The following is an 11562-nucleotide window of genomic DNA, read 5'->3' on the forward strand; positions in this document are numbered from 1 at the left end:
ATATTTTTTAAAGCCCTAAAAAGTAAAAATTTTCCTTGATTCTAAGATACCCTTAATCATTTAACAGAAACTTTTTGGGGAACTGTACTTCTTAATATGAGATACCTCCCAATTTCAGAAAAGATAAATAATGGGGAATAAAGTATGTCTTATAAAAATATGGTATATGTATTGACATGGAAAAATATTCAAGATATATTTTTACATCAAAGAAGTAAGTTGCACGGCAGTATGTTAGCTAGTATAACAAACAGGCTCCAAATATACACAGTGGAAGTATATTTTTCTTCACACAATTAATGTGAGCAGGCGAACAGGTTCTTGGGGTGACTCTCCTCCAAGCAGTCATGCAGTGTTTAGACTGAAAAAAGCTCCTTCATCTTCAACACGTGGTTGCCTCCATGCCAACCAGCTAGAAGGAGAAAAGAACTTGGAGCAGCATGTATGGGAGGGTCTCTCTGCCAGGCCTCTAATAAGAGCACATCCCTTCTGTTCATGTTCCATTGGCTAGCCTTAGTCATATGACCACATTCAACTATAAAACATGCTGAGAAATGTATTCTCCATGTGTTCTCAGGAGGAAGAGGAGAATATGAATTTTATTCTAGCAGTCTCTAATATGTTTGTGTGTGTGTGTATGTTTTGTCTTAAATATACAGAAATGTTAGTGGTGTTAGTCAAGATTCTCCAGAGAAACAGAATAGGAGATTGTGCTCTCTTTGGCAGTATATATACTAAAGTTGGAACCATATAGATAAGATTAGCATGGTCCCTGTGTAAGGATGACACATAAATTCATGAAACGTTCCATAAAAAAAAGAACAAATAGGATATATATATATATATATATATATATATATATATATATATATATACTGAAGGCTGGAGACCTAGGAAAACCTGTGATGTTATTCTGTCTGAGGCTGAAGGCTGGGGAACCAGGGAAGCTCAAGATTGTGTAAATGCTAGTCTGGGTGCAGGAGAAGATGAAATGAGATGTCCCAGCTCAACAGTGGGGCAGGGAAAAAAAGGAGGCAATCCCCCTTCCCCTACCTTCTGTTCTTTCCATGCCCTCAGTGGATTGGATGGTGCCCACCTACATTAGAAGGACAATTTACTGAATCCATGGATTTAAATGCTAATCTCATCTGGAAGTATTTTCACATTTAAAGTTGGAAAAGATATGAATGGAATTAATTACCTATTATGACTTCCTCAAGCCAATGGAATATAGGAAACTTTTTATTTTTTAGTAATGTCTTCAAAAATATATATTACTTTTGGAAGCAGAAAAAAATTGGTTGTTTTCTCAATAAGTAGAAGGCTGCAAGGATCAAGCAATGATATGGGAAGACCTCCTATTTGCAGTTCCTGAGGCTCAGCATCTGGTTATGGCTGTAAACACATTCACTTATTTTCAAGCACTTATTTTCTGGTTACTGTTGACTTGGAAGGAAATACCAGTGTTAGTCTTCCTTAAAGCTTATTAAAAAAACTTATTAAGATATGTATATGCATATCCAACAGTACATTAAAAGGATTACTCACCATGACCAAGTGGGATTTATTCCTGGGATGGAAGGGTGGTTCAACATTCATAAATCAATTAACGTGATAGATCACATTAATGAAAGAAAAGACAAGAGCCATATGATCCTATCAATTGATTCAGAAAAAGCATTTGAAAAAAATACAGCATCTATTCTTGATTAAAACTCTTCAAAGTGTAGGGACAGAAGGAGCATACCCTAATATCATAAAAGCCATCTACAAAAAGCCCACAGTGAATATCGTCCTCAATGGGGAAAAACTGAGAGCTTTTTTTCCTAAGGTCAGGAACACCACAGGGATGTCCACTCTCACCACTGTTGTTCGACATAGTACTAGAGGTCCTAGCCTTGGCAATCAGACAACAAAAAGAAATCAAAGGCATTCAAATTGGCAAAGAAAAGTCAAACTCTCACTCTTCCCAGATGACATGATACTGTGTATGGATAAACCAAAAACTCCACCCCAAGATTGCTAGAACTCATACAGCAGTTCAGCAACGTGGCAGGATACAAAATCAATGTACAGAAATGAGTTGCATTTCTCTACCCTGACAATGAGACAGAAGAAAGAAATTAAGGAGTCAATGCCATTTACAATTGCACCCAAAAGCCATAAGATACCTAGTAATAAACCTAACCAAAGAGGTAAAGGATCTGTGTTCTAAAAACTACAGAACACTTCTGAAAGAAATTGAGGAAGACACAAAGAGATGGAAAAGTATTCCATGCTCATGGATTGGAAGAATAAATATTGTGAAAATGTCTATGCTACCCAGAACAATCTGCACATTCAGTGCAATCCCTATCAAAATACTATGGACAATTTTCATTGAGTTGGAACAAATAATCCTAAGATTTGAGCAGAACTAGAAAAGATTTCGAATAGCCAGAAGAATGTTGAAAAAGAAAACCAAAGCTGGTGGCATCACGATGCTGGACTTCAAGCTATATTACAAAGCTGTGATCATCAAGACAGTACGGTACTAGCACAAAAACAGACACATAGATCAATGGAACAGAATAGAGAACCCAGAAAATGGGCACTCAACTCTATAGTCAACTAATCTTCAACAAAGCAGGAAAAACTATCCAATGAAAAAAGACTTATCTCTTCAATAAGTGGTGTTGGGAAAATTGGACAGCCACATGCAGAAGAATGAAACTAGACCATTCTCTTACACCATACACACATACACACACAAACTCACAATGGATGAAAGACCTAAATGTGAGACAGAAAGCCATCAAATCCTAGGGGAGAACACAGGCAGCGACCTTTTTGAATTCAGCTGCAGCAATTCTTGCAAGACACGTCTCCAAAGGCAAGGAAACAAAAGCAAAAATGAACTACTGAGACTTGATCAAGATAAAAAGCTTCTGCACAGCAAAGGATACAGTCAAAAAAACTAAAAGACAACCTACAAATGGGAGAAGATATTTGCAAATGACCTATCAGATAAAGGGTTAGTATCCAAGAGCTCATCAAACTCAACACCCAAAAAACAAACAATCCAGTCAAGAAATGGGCAGAAGACATGAACAGACATTCCTCCAAAGAAGATCTATACATGGCCAACAGGCACATGAGAAAATGCTCCACATCACTTGTCATTAGGGAAATACAAATCAAAACCACAATGAGATACCACTTTATATGGTAAGAAAGGCTAAAATTAACAAGAGGAAACAACAAATGTTGGTTAGGATGTGGAGAAAGGGGGACCCTTATATACTGTTGGTGTGAATGTAAACTGGTACAGTCACTCTGGAAAACAGTGTGGAGGTTCCTCAGTAAGTTAAAAATGGAGCTACCCTATGACCCAGCAATTGTATTGCTGGGTATTTATCTCAAAGATACAGATGTAGTGAAACAATGGGACACCTGCACCCCAATGTTCACAGTAGTGTCCATAATATCCAAATTGTGGAAGGAGTTGAGATGCCCTTTGACAGAAAAATGGATAAAGAAGATGTGGGAATATTATTATTCAACCATCAGAGAGGATGAATTACCTAGCATTTACATGGACGTGGATGGAACTGGAGGGTATTACACTGAGTGAAATGAATCAATTGAAGAAATATAATTATCATATGGTTTAATTTATAAGTAGAATATAAGAAATAGTGAAAGGGACTATAAGGGAAGGAGGGGGGAACTGAATAGGGAAAAATTAGAGGAAGACAAACCACAAGAGACTCCTAACTGTGGGAAACAAATGGAGGGTTGCTGAAAGGGAGGTAGGTGCGGGATGGGGTAATTGCGCAATGGGCATTAAGGAGGGCACTTGATGTGATGAGCACCAGGTGTTATACTATATGTTGGCAAATTGAATTTAAATAAAAAAATAAAGGAAAGGAAGAAAAATATATGTATATGCATGTATGTGTATCTATTATTTCTCGACTTGATTCCCTTTGGCCCCAGGTGTGATGTTCCCTCTCAGACTTGTGTGAAGGAGTGACATGGGGATACCTGGCACTAGATGATGGCAGCTTATCCCCAAGTTTCCAGGTAAAGAGACAACCTGATCCTGAGAAAGAACTGAGGTTAGGAGCCATCTTCTTCTAGTTCAGTGATCTAGGATTTTTCAACCTCAGCACAATCAACACTTTGGGTCAGGTAATTCTTTGTCATGGAGCAGTCCAGTGCACAGTAGGACAAGTAGCACTATCCCTGGCCTCCTCCTACTGGGTGCCAGTAGCATACACAATCCCCTTCCCCCCAGTTGTGACAGCTAAAATTGCTAAATGTCCCCTGGGGGTCAAAATCATTGCTGGTTGAGAATCACTGACTTAACTCCTGTAAATTTCAATTTCCTCGTTTGTCGTTGGTGTTAATAATACTTTTGTGGTATAATATGTAATACTTTATGTGGTATGATATGTTTTGTGGTATAATGCAACACTAGCTAGTATTTATTTATTTATTTATTTATTTATTTATGAATATTTTATTTATTTATTTGACTGAGAGAGTGAGACAGCACAAGCAGGGAGAGTGGCAGAGGGGAGAGGGAGACACAGGTTCCACTGAGCAGGGAGCCCGATGCAGGACTTGATCCCAGGACCTCGAGATGATGATCTGAGCCAAAAGCAGACACTTAACCACTGAGCCAGCAGGCACCCACTGGTAAGTTTCTATAAAGACATGAAATATCTGTAGCTTGGCATAGCAGAAGGTTAATTTTTGCTTATGTTTCACCAATGTGAGTATTTGCAACCAGGTGCCCTTCTTTGTGGAAAAATTCAGGGACTGGGCTTCTTCTATCTCGTGAGTCACATTGTATGCCCTTCGTAATCTAGGTCCTTTGAATCTTCTCCAGTTCAGTTTAGAGATGGGAAAAGAAACAGATCTTGACAGGTGGGGGATTATTACGGGCCAGGCCTGAAAGCAGCGGTATTTTCCTGCTTACATTCCACCTGACTACAGGGAGGGCTGGACAGGCAGTCTAGATGTGTTCCCAGGAGCCAGCCAATCTCGGCACACAAGTTTGGACATTTATGTGCTGATTCTGGAGGGCGTGTTTATCTGAATGTTTCAGGTTTCACTTGGTGGATGGAACAAAAGAGGTGACATTGGCATTGACATTAGAACTCTAGAAGAAGGAACCATTTCAATCCAACAGACGTTCAGTCTCCTCCCAGTGTTTCTGTGAGTCTCTAAAGATAACTAAAAGTACTCGAGAAGAGTCTCCTCAAGTTCTTTTGCTTGATCTTCTCAAGGAAGACCCTGGTACACAAGCCCTCAGGAGAGGCTACAAGTCTGTGCTATTGCTGGTAACCTTTGAGAGACCAAGTTGTCTGCCACGACTTGTAACAGGAGTTGGTACCACACTGTTCTTACAGCTTTATAGCCCTTGCCAAGCCCACTGCCATGCTGTGGTGGAAACAGGGGCCATGACCCCTCTGCCCCCGCTTGGTTGTGCGTGGGTGCTTCTGACTCAGCTGTGCCCAGAATTTTGCCAGAATTTTCATGAAAGCTGCTTCTCTGGCTTTCTGTCCTAACTCCTCTCTCCACAGCAGATCAAATCTAGTCTATTAGCCAACACAGTTGGCAGAAGCCAGCTGATGTGATGAGATTGTGGCAGGGACAGAAAGTACTCTTTCCCTTCTTTTTCTTTGTACCTCTGCTACTACTACTAGCGTGTCTGGCCCCAAGTGCCTTCTACCACCAGCTTGGGCAAAGAGACACCACAGGGGTCCTAGTCCACCAGCTCTGTAATTGCAACTTGGGTTAGCTCAGCCAGGATTACTACATATATATTAGGTTTAGTAGCATTCTTGCTGAGATTCCCAGAGCACACTCTGAAAGGATGACATTGCCATAAAAAGCATCTAAATGAAGTGGAAGACATTACAGGGTAAGAAGGCAATGTCTATTGTGTCTGCCCAGTGACACAGACTTATTGCAGATTTGGTTCATGGAAACTTTAAGGCTCTCTGGGCATAATGATACTTTGGTTACAGCATCTTAGGCACATGCAATAAATCAGATGCTATTCACACTAATTGAAGATGCAGCTTTCTCAAATAAATCACCTCCGGCAGCAGGTCTCAGGGAAACGAAGCCACCTACCCCATTGGCCTGCTCACTCACCCATTTTCCAACCTAGAATGGGAACTAAATTCAGTTACCTAATTAGGTTAACAATTTTGATGAACTCGGTTTCTACTACCTGGGATAAATATGATCATGTTTGAGCTTTATAAAACTCAACTAGAAAATTTGGGGTCTGGTTTTGTTAGGATTCAAGTACTTTTAAGTGGATTGCAAATTTAGTCATTAGTAAGAAAGGATAAGGTTTTTTTTTTTTTTTTTTTTTTTCATTTTTAACCCCTGGAGTTGGCAGTCCCTGCATTTTACTTATTTATTATTTTTTTAATATTTGATTTATGTATTTGAGAGAGGAAAAGAGTGGGGGAGCAGCAGAGGGAGAGGGACAAGCAGATTCCCTACTGAGCACAGAACCCTGAGGCAGAGGCAGGGCTCGATCCCATGACCCTGAGATCGTGACTTGAGCTGAGATCAAGAGTTGGATGCTTAACGGATGGAGTCACCCAGGCACTCTTGTCTCTGCATTTTAATTGAGTTGGCTACTTCCCAGGTTACTGTGATAACAAATAGGATAACATTCAGAATATTTCTGTGACTGTGGACATATTGTTTCCTGATGTCTAAGAGTAGGAGTGATTTTTTTCTTTTAATAGGGCAGAGTTTAATAGGAAAGTGTGTTTGGGGGATCCCTGGGTGGCTCAGCGGTTTAGCGCCTGCCTTTGGCCTAGGGCGTGGTCCTGGAGTCCTGGGATCGAGTCCTGTGTTGGGCTCCTGGCATGGAGCCTGCTTCTCCCTCTGCCTGTGTCTCTGCCTCTCTCTCTCTCTCTCTGTCTCTAATGAATAAATAAAATCTTAAAAAAAAAAAAAGGAATGTGTGTTTGAGTGAGTGTGTGTGCATGTGTGTGCATGAGTGTGTCTGGATATATGTGAAAGTGTGAACACGTATGTGTCTGTGTGTGAGAGCTTGTATGTGTATGTACATTTGGATGTGACTGTGTGTGTGTATGGATGCATGTATGACTGAGTAAGAGAAAGAGAGAAGGTACTTGGAGAACTTGAAAAAAACCAGAGAGCTGACTGGCCACAGCTGGCTCCATGAGGCTTTTCCTTATCTTTCACATGACTTTGACTCAATCGCCTCATTTTTGTGGCAGGAAAATGGAATGTGCTTTACTCTAGGAGGGCTCTGAGGGATGTGTGACTCTCAGGGCTAAGAGTCAGGAAACCAAGGGTTGGTTCTTTGCCCATGGATTAATCTGGATTCACATCAGTCCTTACACTCACCCCTGTGTCCCTTGTCCCTAGAACAAACAGCAGAAGCTGGCTTTCACCACCCCTGTGTCTGGCCAGTCCTGACACTGAGAAAATTTAGAAGAAAAGAAAGAGGCAATAAAGGGACTAACATCTCCTGGGTCCTTGTTATTGGATGGGCACCATGTTTGCCATTTTGTAGGGAAAGAAGTGGAGGGGATCCCTGGGTGGCTCAGTGGTTTAGCACCTGCCTTTGGCCCAGGGCACGATCCTGGAGTCCCGGGATTGAGTCCCACGTCAGGCTCCTGGCATGGAGCCTGCTTCTCCCTCCTCCTGTGTCTCTGCTTCTCTCTCTCTATGTCTATCATAAATAAATAAATAAATAAATAAATAAATAAATAAATAAATATCTTTAAAAAAAAAAAAAAAGAAAGAAGTGAAGGCTGAATGAGTTCAGTGCCCTGCCCTAAGTCACACAGCCAGAAGTGACAAGACTGGGCTTCAAATCCAGTCTATAGCCTTTCAACTAACCACACTGCCTTTCAAAACCTTGTGGGAGATTCAGGGGCTTTTAATTTTGATTCTGGCCCCAAATCTGGGCCAACACTTTGGTTAGGCCAAATGTAGCTCAAATGGTCATAAAGATCTTGACAAAAAAGGAAAGAGAGAGAAAAAAAGCAAGATCACAGACTCTTCTTCTGCAAAAACTTAAATATAAAAACCGGTGGAAATTGTAGTAACAAAACAACTCACTGACACCAACTAAACAACAATAGGGTAACAAATTCATGTCACAAACTTCCAAATTAGATGGTCAAAGAAAAAATGGGAGATTCTGGTGCAGCTCAGTGAGGCTCTCTGTCCAACCAGCTGGAATTGTCACTGGGAAAGAGTAGGAGTCAAAACAACTCTGAAAGTTGTCTAATTGCCCCTCAGTCTGGACAGATGTGGTCTGAGGGAGTGAAGAGGAGAAGCAGGGAAACATCCAGAAAGAGTGGATGGAGGAGAGTCTCAGCCTGAGGAACAATGAAGAGAGGAGTTGGAACAATCACAACCACACAAAGCCAGGTATCCCCACAACTTGTAGGAACCTAGCATTCTTGAACACAAAAAAGAAAAATGAAACAAGATGCTGGTGATGGGGTGGGTAGGTGGGGGGAATCAGGAAGCCAGGCAGAAGAGCAAAGGGACACTCAAGGCAAAGTTCTTTTCCTGGCGTTGACACAAGGCTGACTTCACAGATACCATCCCTTTGCTTTATCTGGCTTTATGCTTGGTGAGGTGGCAAGAGATTCTGGGTAGATAGGTGGCTAAAGTGAGGAATGAACAATTTGGGGTTGACATTGAAGCACAGTCTCCAGGATTCCCCATCACAGGGGAGAGGATACTCTTGTTGGGTGGAGTACAGCCATGGAACAGATTTTTAACAAATTAAAAAAAAAAAAAGAGTTTAGAGCCCCAATTCTCTAACAGGATAAAGAAAAGTTTTCTCTAAAGGCCAACTTCCATGTATCACAGACTTAATTGTGCCATATTCAAGTGCCATCTGTTCCATATAGTATACTTTACATTTTCTTTAAATCACTTTTTTAACCCAAGAGATTTATTTTAAAAGGAAACCTCATATCACCACAGTAGGTGGAAACCCAATATAACTCTTCAGAAATAGAATAAAATAGGTATAATGAACGTACATTAATATGATTCAATTCTAGCTCTACATTGTTGCTTGTTAAAGGTGCTGAAACTTGACCTCACTGTTAAAAAGGAAGGTTACATACATTTGGAAAGATGTTGAGTTTTTTTTTTTAAGACTTTTAGCACCAAACTGAGTTTTTTTTAAGACTTTTTAAAAGATTTATTATTTATTTTAGAGAGAGAGAGAGTGTGATTGGGGGAAAGGGGAGAGAGAGAAGGAGAGTAGACTCCTTGTTGAGCACAGAGCCTGACGTGGGGTTCAATGCCACTACCCTGAGATCATGACCTGAGCCAAAATCAAGAGTCAGACACTTAACTGACTGAGCCACCCAGGCGCCCCTAAGTAATCTCTATATCCAAGATGGAGCTCGAACTTACAACCCTGAGATCAAGAGTGTATACTCTATTCACTGAGCCAGCCAGGCGCCCCCTAAAACTCTTTGATTTAAACAGAACTGAAAAAGAGGGAAAAGAAAATAACTTTTGCACCATGTAATTCAATATTATTTCATTCTAACTCTGTGTACCAATTGGGAAAAGTTAGCAGAAAAGATAGCCTTCAGATAATAGCAAATACAAAGCAAAAGGACAGGGAAAGCAGAACATTTAGGGAAACGATATTTGATAGTATCCATAAACTCTTTTTTGGAGGTGAGGCACTTGAGGTAAAAATCTGTCACCCAGGGGCACCTGGGTGGCTCAGTGGTTGAGCATCTGCTTTCAGCTCAGGTCGTGATCCTGGGTCCTGGGATTGAATCCGGTATTGGGCTCCCTGTGATGAAAAATCACATGGTAAACATTTTACCATTTAAATATGGAAGCAAGTCTAACTAACTATGGATTTTTTAAAATAGGGAAAGTCGGTTGAGACTTTCTAAAGTGAAATACATAACTGAGAAGCTCCAACTCTTAAACTTTTTGCCTTTTTTTTTTTTTAACTGCAGAGGAATTTTATTTCAGTTATCTAGTGTGGTATCACAAACTATCTCAAAACTTAGTGGTTTGAGACAACAGTAATCGTGCATTTGATCACAATTTGGCAATTTGGGTGGAGCTCAGAGTAGGAGCAGCTCATCTCTTATGCCTGGTGTCACCCAGGGCTGGAGGAGCGCCTTCTAAGATGGCTCACTCATAAGGCTGGCAAAGTTCACGCTCTCTGTTGGCTGAGAGCTTGTTTGGGGCTGTTGGTGGCAGACCTCAATTTTCCTTTTCCTTAGCCTTTCTGTAGAGCTGTTTGGGCTTCCTTACAGCATGGTGTCTAGATTCCAAGAGGGAGGAAGTAGAAACTGCTACATCTTTTAAAGGCTAGGCTCAGAATTGGAACAGCATCACTTCCACAGTATTCTGTTGGTCACAGCAGTTATAGACCCAACTCAGATTCAAAGCCAAGGAGAAAAAGACTCCACCTTTCAGTGGGAGGAGTGACAAAAGTGTTGTGACCATTTGTCACAACATATTTCTTGTGATAGAGCATTTTCAGTTTACTTCAATTTCTTTTACATGTTAAACTACAAGATGATATTGAATTTGCCAAAATGAACATAGAGGCTATTATCCCATTATTGAAAAATCATTTCTATCCTGTGCATGCTTCTCTCTGACTACATGCATAAAGAGATATCTAGAATGTTTGACAATATTAATGATGCTTATATCTACATAATTGTATTTAGGATGACTTTTAGTTTTTTTAAATTAATTAATTAATTAATTTATGATAGTCAGAGAGAGAGAGAGAGAGAGAGAGAGAGAGAGAGAGGCAGAGACACAAGCAGGCTCCATGCACTGGGAACCCAACGTGGGATTCGATCCCAGGCCTCCAGGATCACGCCCTGGGCCAAAGGCAGGTGCTAAACCGCTGTGCCACCCAGGGATCCCCCTAGTTTTTTTTTTTTTTATAAAGATCTTATGTATTTATTTTTGCGTGAGAGAGATCGAGAAGAAAAGAGAACAGGAGCAGGGGGTTGAGTGTGGAGGGGCAGAGGGAGAAGCAGACTCCCCACTGAGCAGGGAGCCTGATGCAGGGCTCAATCCCAGGACCTGAGATCATGATCTGAGGCAAAAGCAGACGCTTAACCAACTGAGCCATCCAAGAGCACTAGGATGATTTTTTAAAAAAACTTTCTTCTGAATACTGTTTAATTTTGTTTGAATTTCTCATATGTATCTTTTTGTTGTTGTTTTTAAGACTTTATTTTTTAGGAAAGTTTTAGGTAGGCTCACAGCAGCATTGAGAGGAAAGTCAAGATTTTTATAAAACCAGTAAAGTTGGGGCACCTGGGTGGCTCAGTGGTTGAGCATCTGCCTTCAGGTCAGGTCGTGATCCCAGGGTCCTGGGATCGAGTCCCACATTGGATTCCTCACTGAGAGCATGCTTCTCCCTCTGTCTGTGTCTCTGCCTCTCTGTGTCTCTCATGAATAAATTAACAAAATCTTTAAAAAAATAAATAAAGCCAGTAAAGTCATTATCTTAATAAAACCCAGAAGGAAGCAAGTGGTTAGAAA

The 11562-nt window shown here is 40.7% G+C and overlaps 1 non-coding gene across 1 annotated transcript; it reads left to right on the top strand.

Moving 5' to 3' along the window:
- Window positions 1-710: 710 nt before the first annotated feature.
- On the top strand, window positions 711-817 carry LOC121492238. Its single transcript, XR_005988148.1, has one exon. It is a non-coding gene; the product is annotated as a U6 spliceosomal RNA (small nuclear RNA).
- Window positions 818-11562: the final 10745 nt, after the last annotated feature.

The sequence above is a fragment of the Vulpes lagopus genome, chromosome 5 (assembly GCF_018345385.1).
Source record: "Vulpes lagopus strain Blue_001 chromosome 5, ASM1834538v1, whole genome shotgun sequence".
Classification (NCBI taxonomy): Eukaryota; Metazoa; Chordata; class Mammalia; order Carnivora; family Canidae; genus Vulpes; species Vulpes lagopus.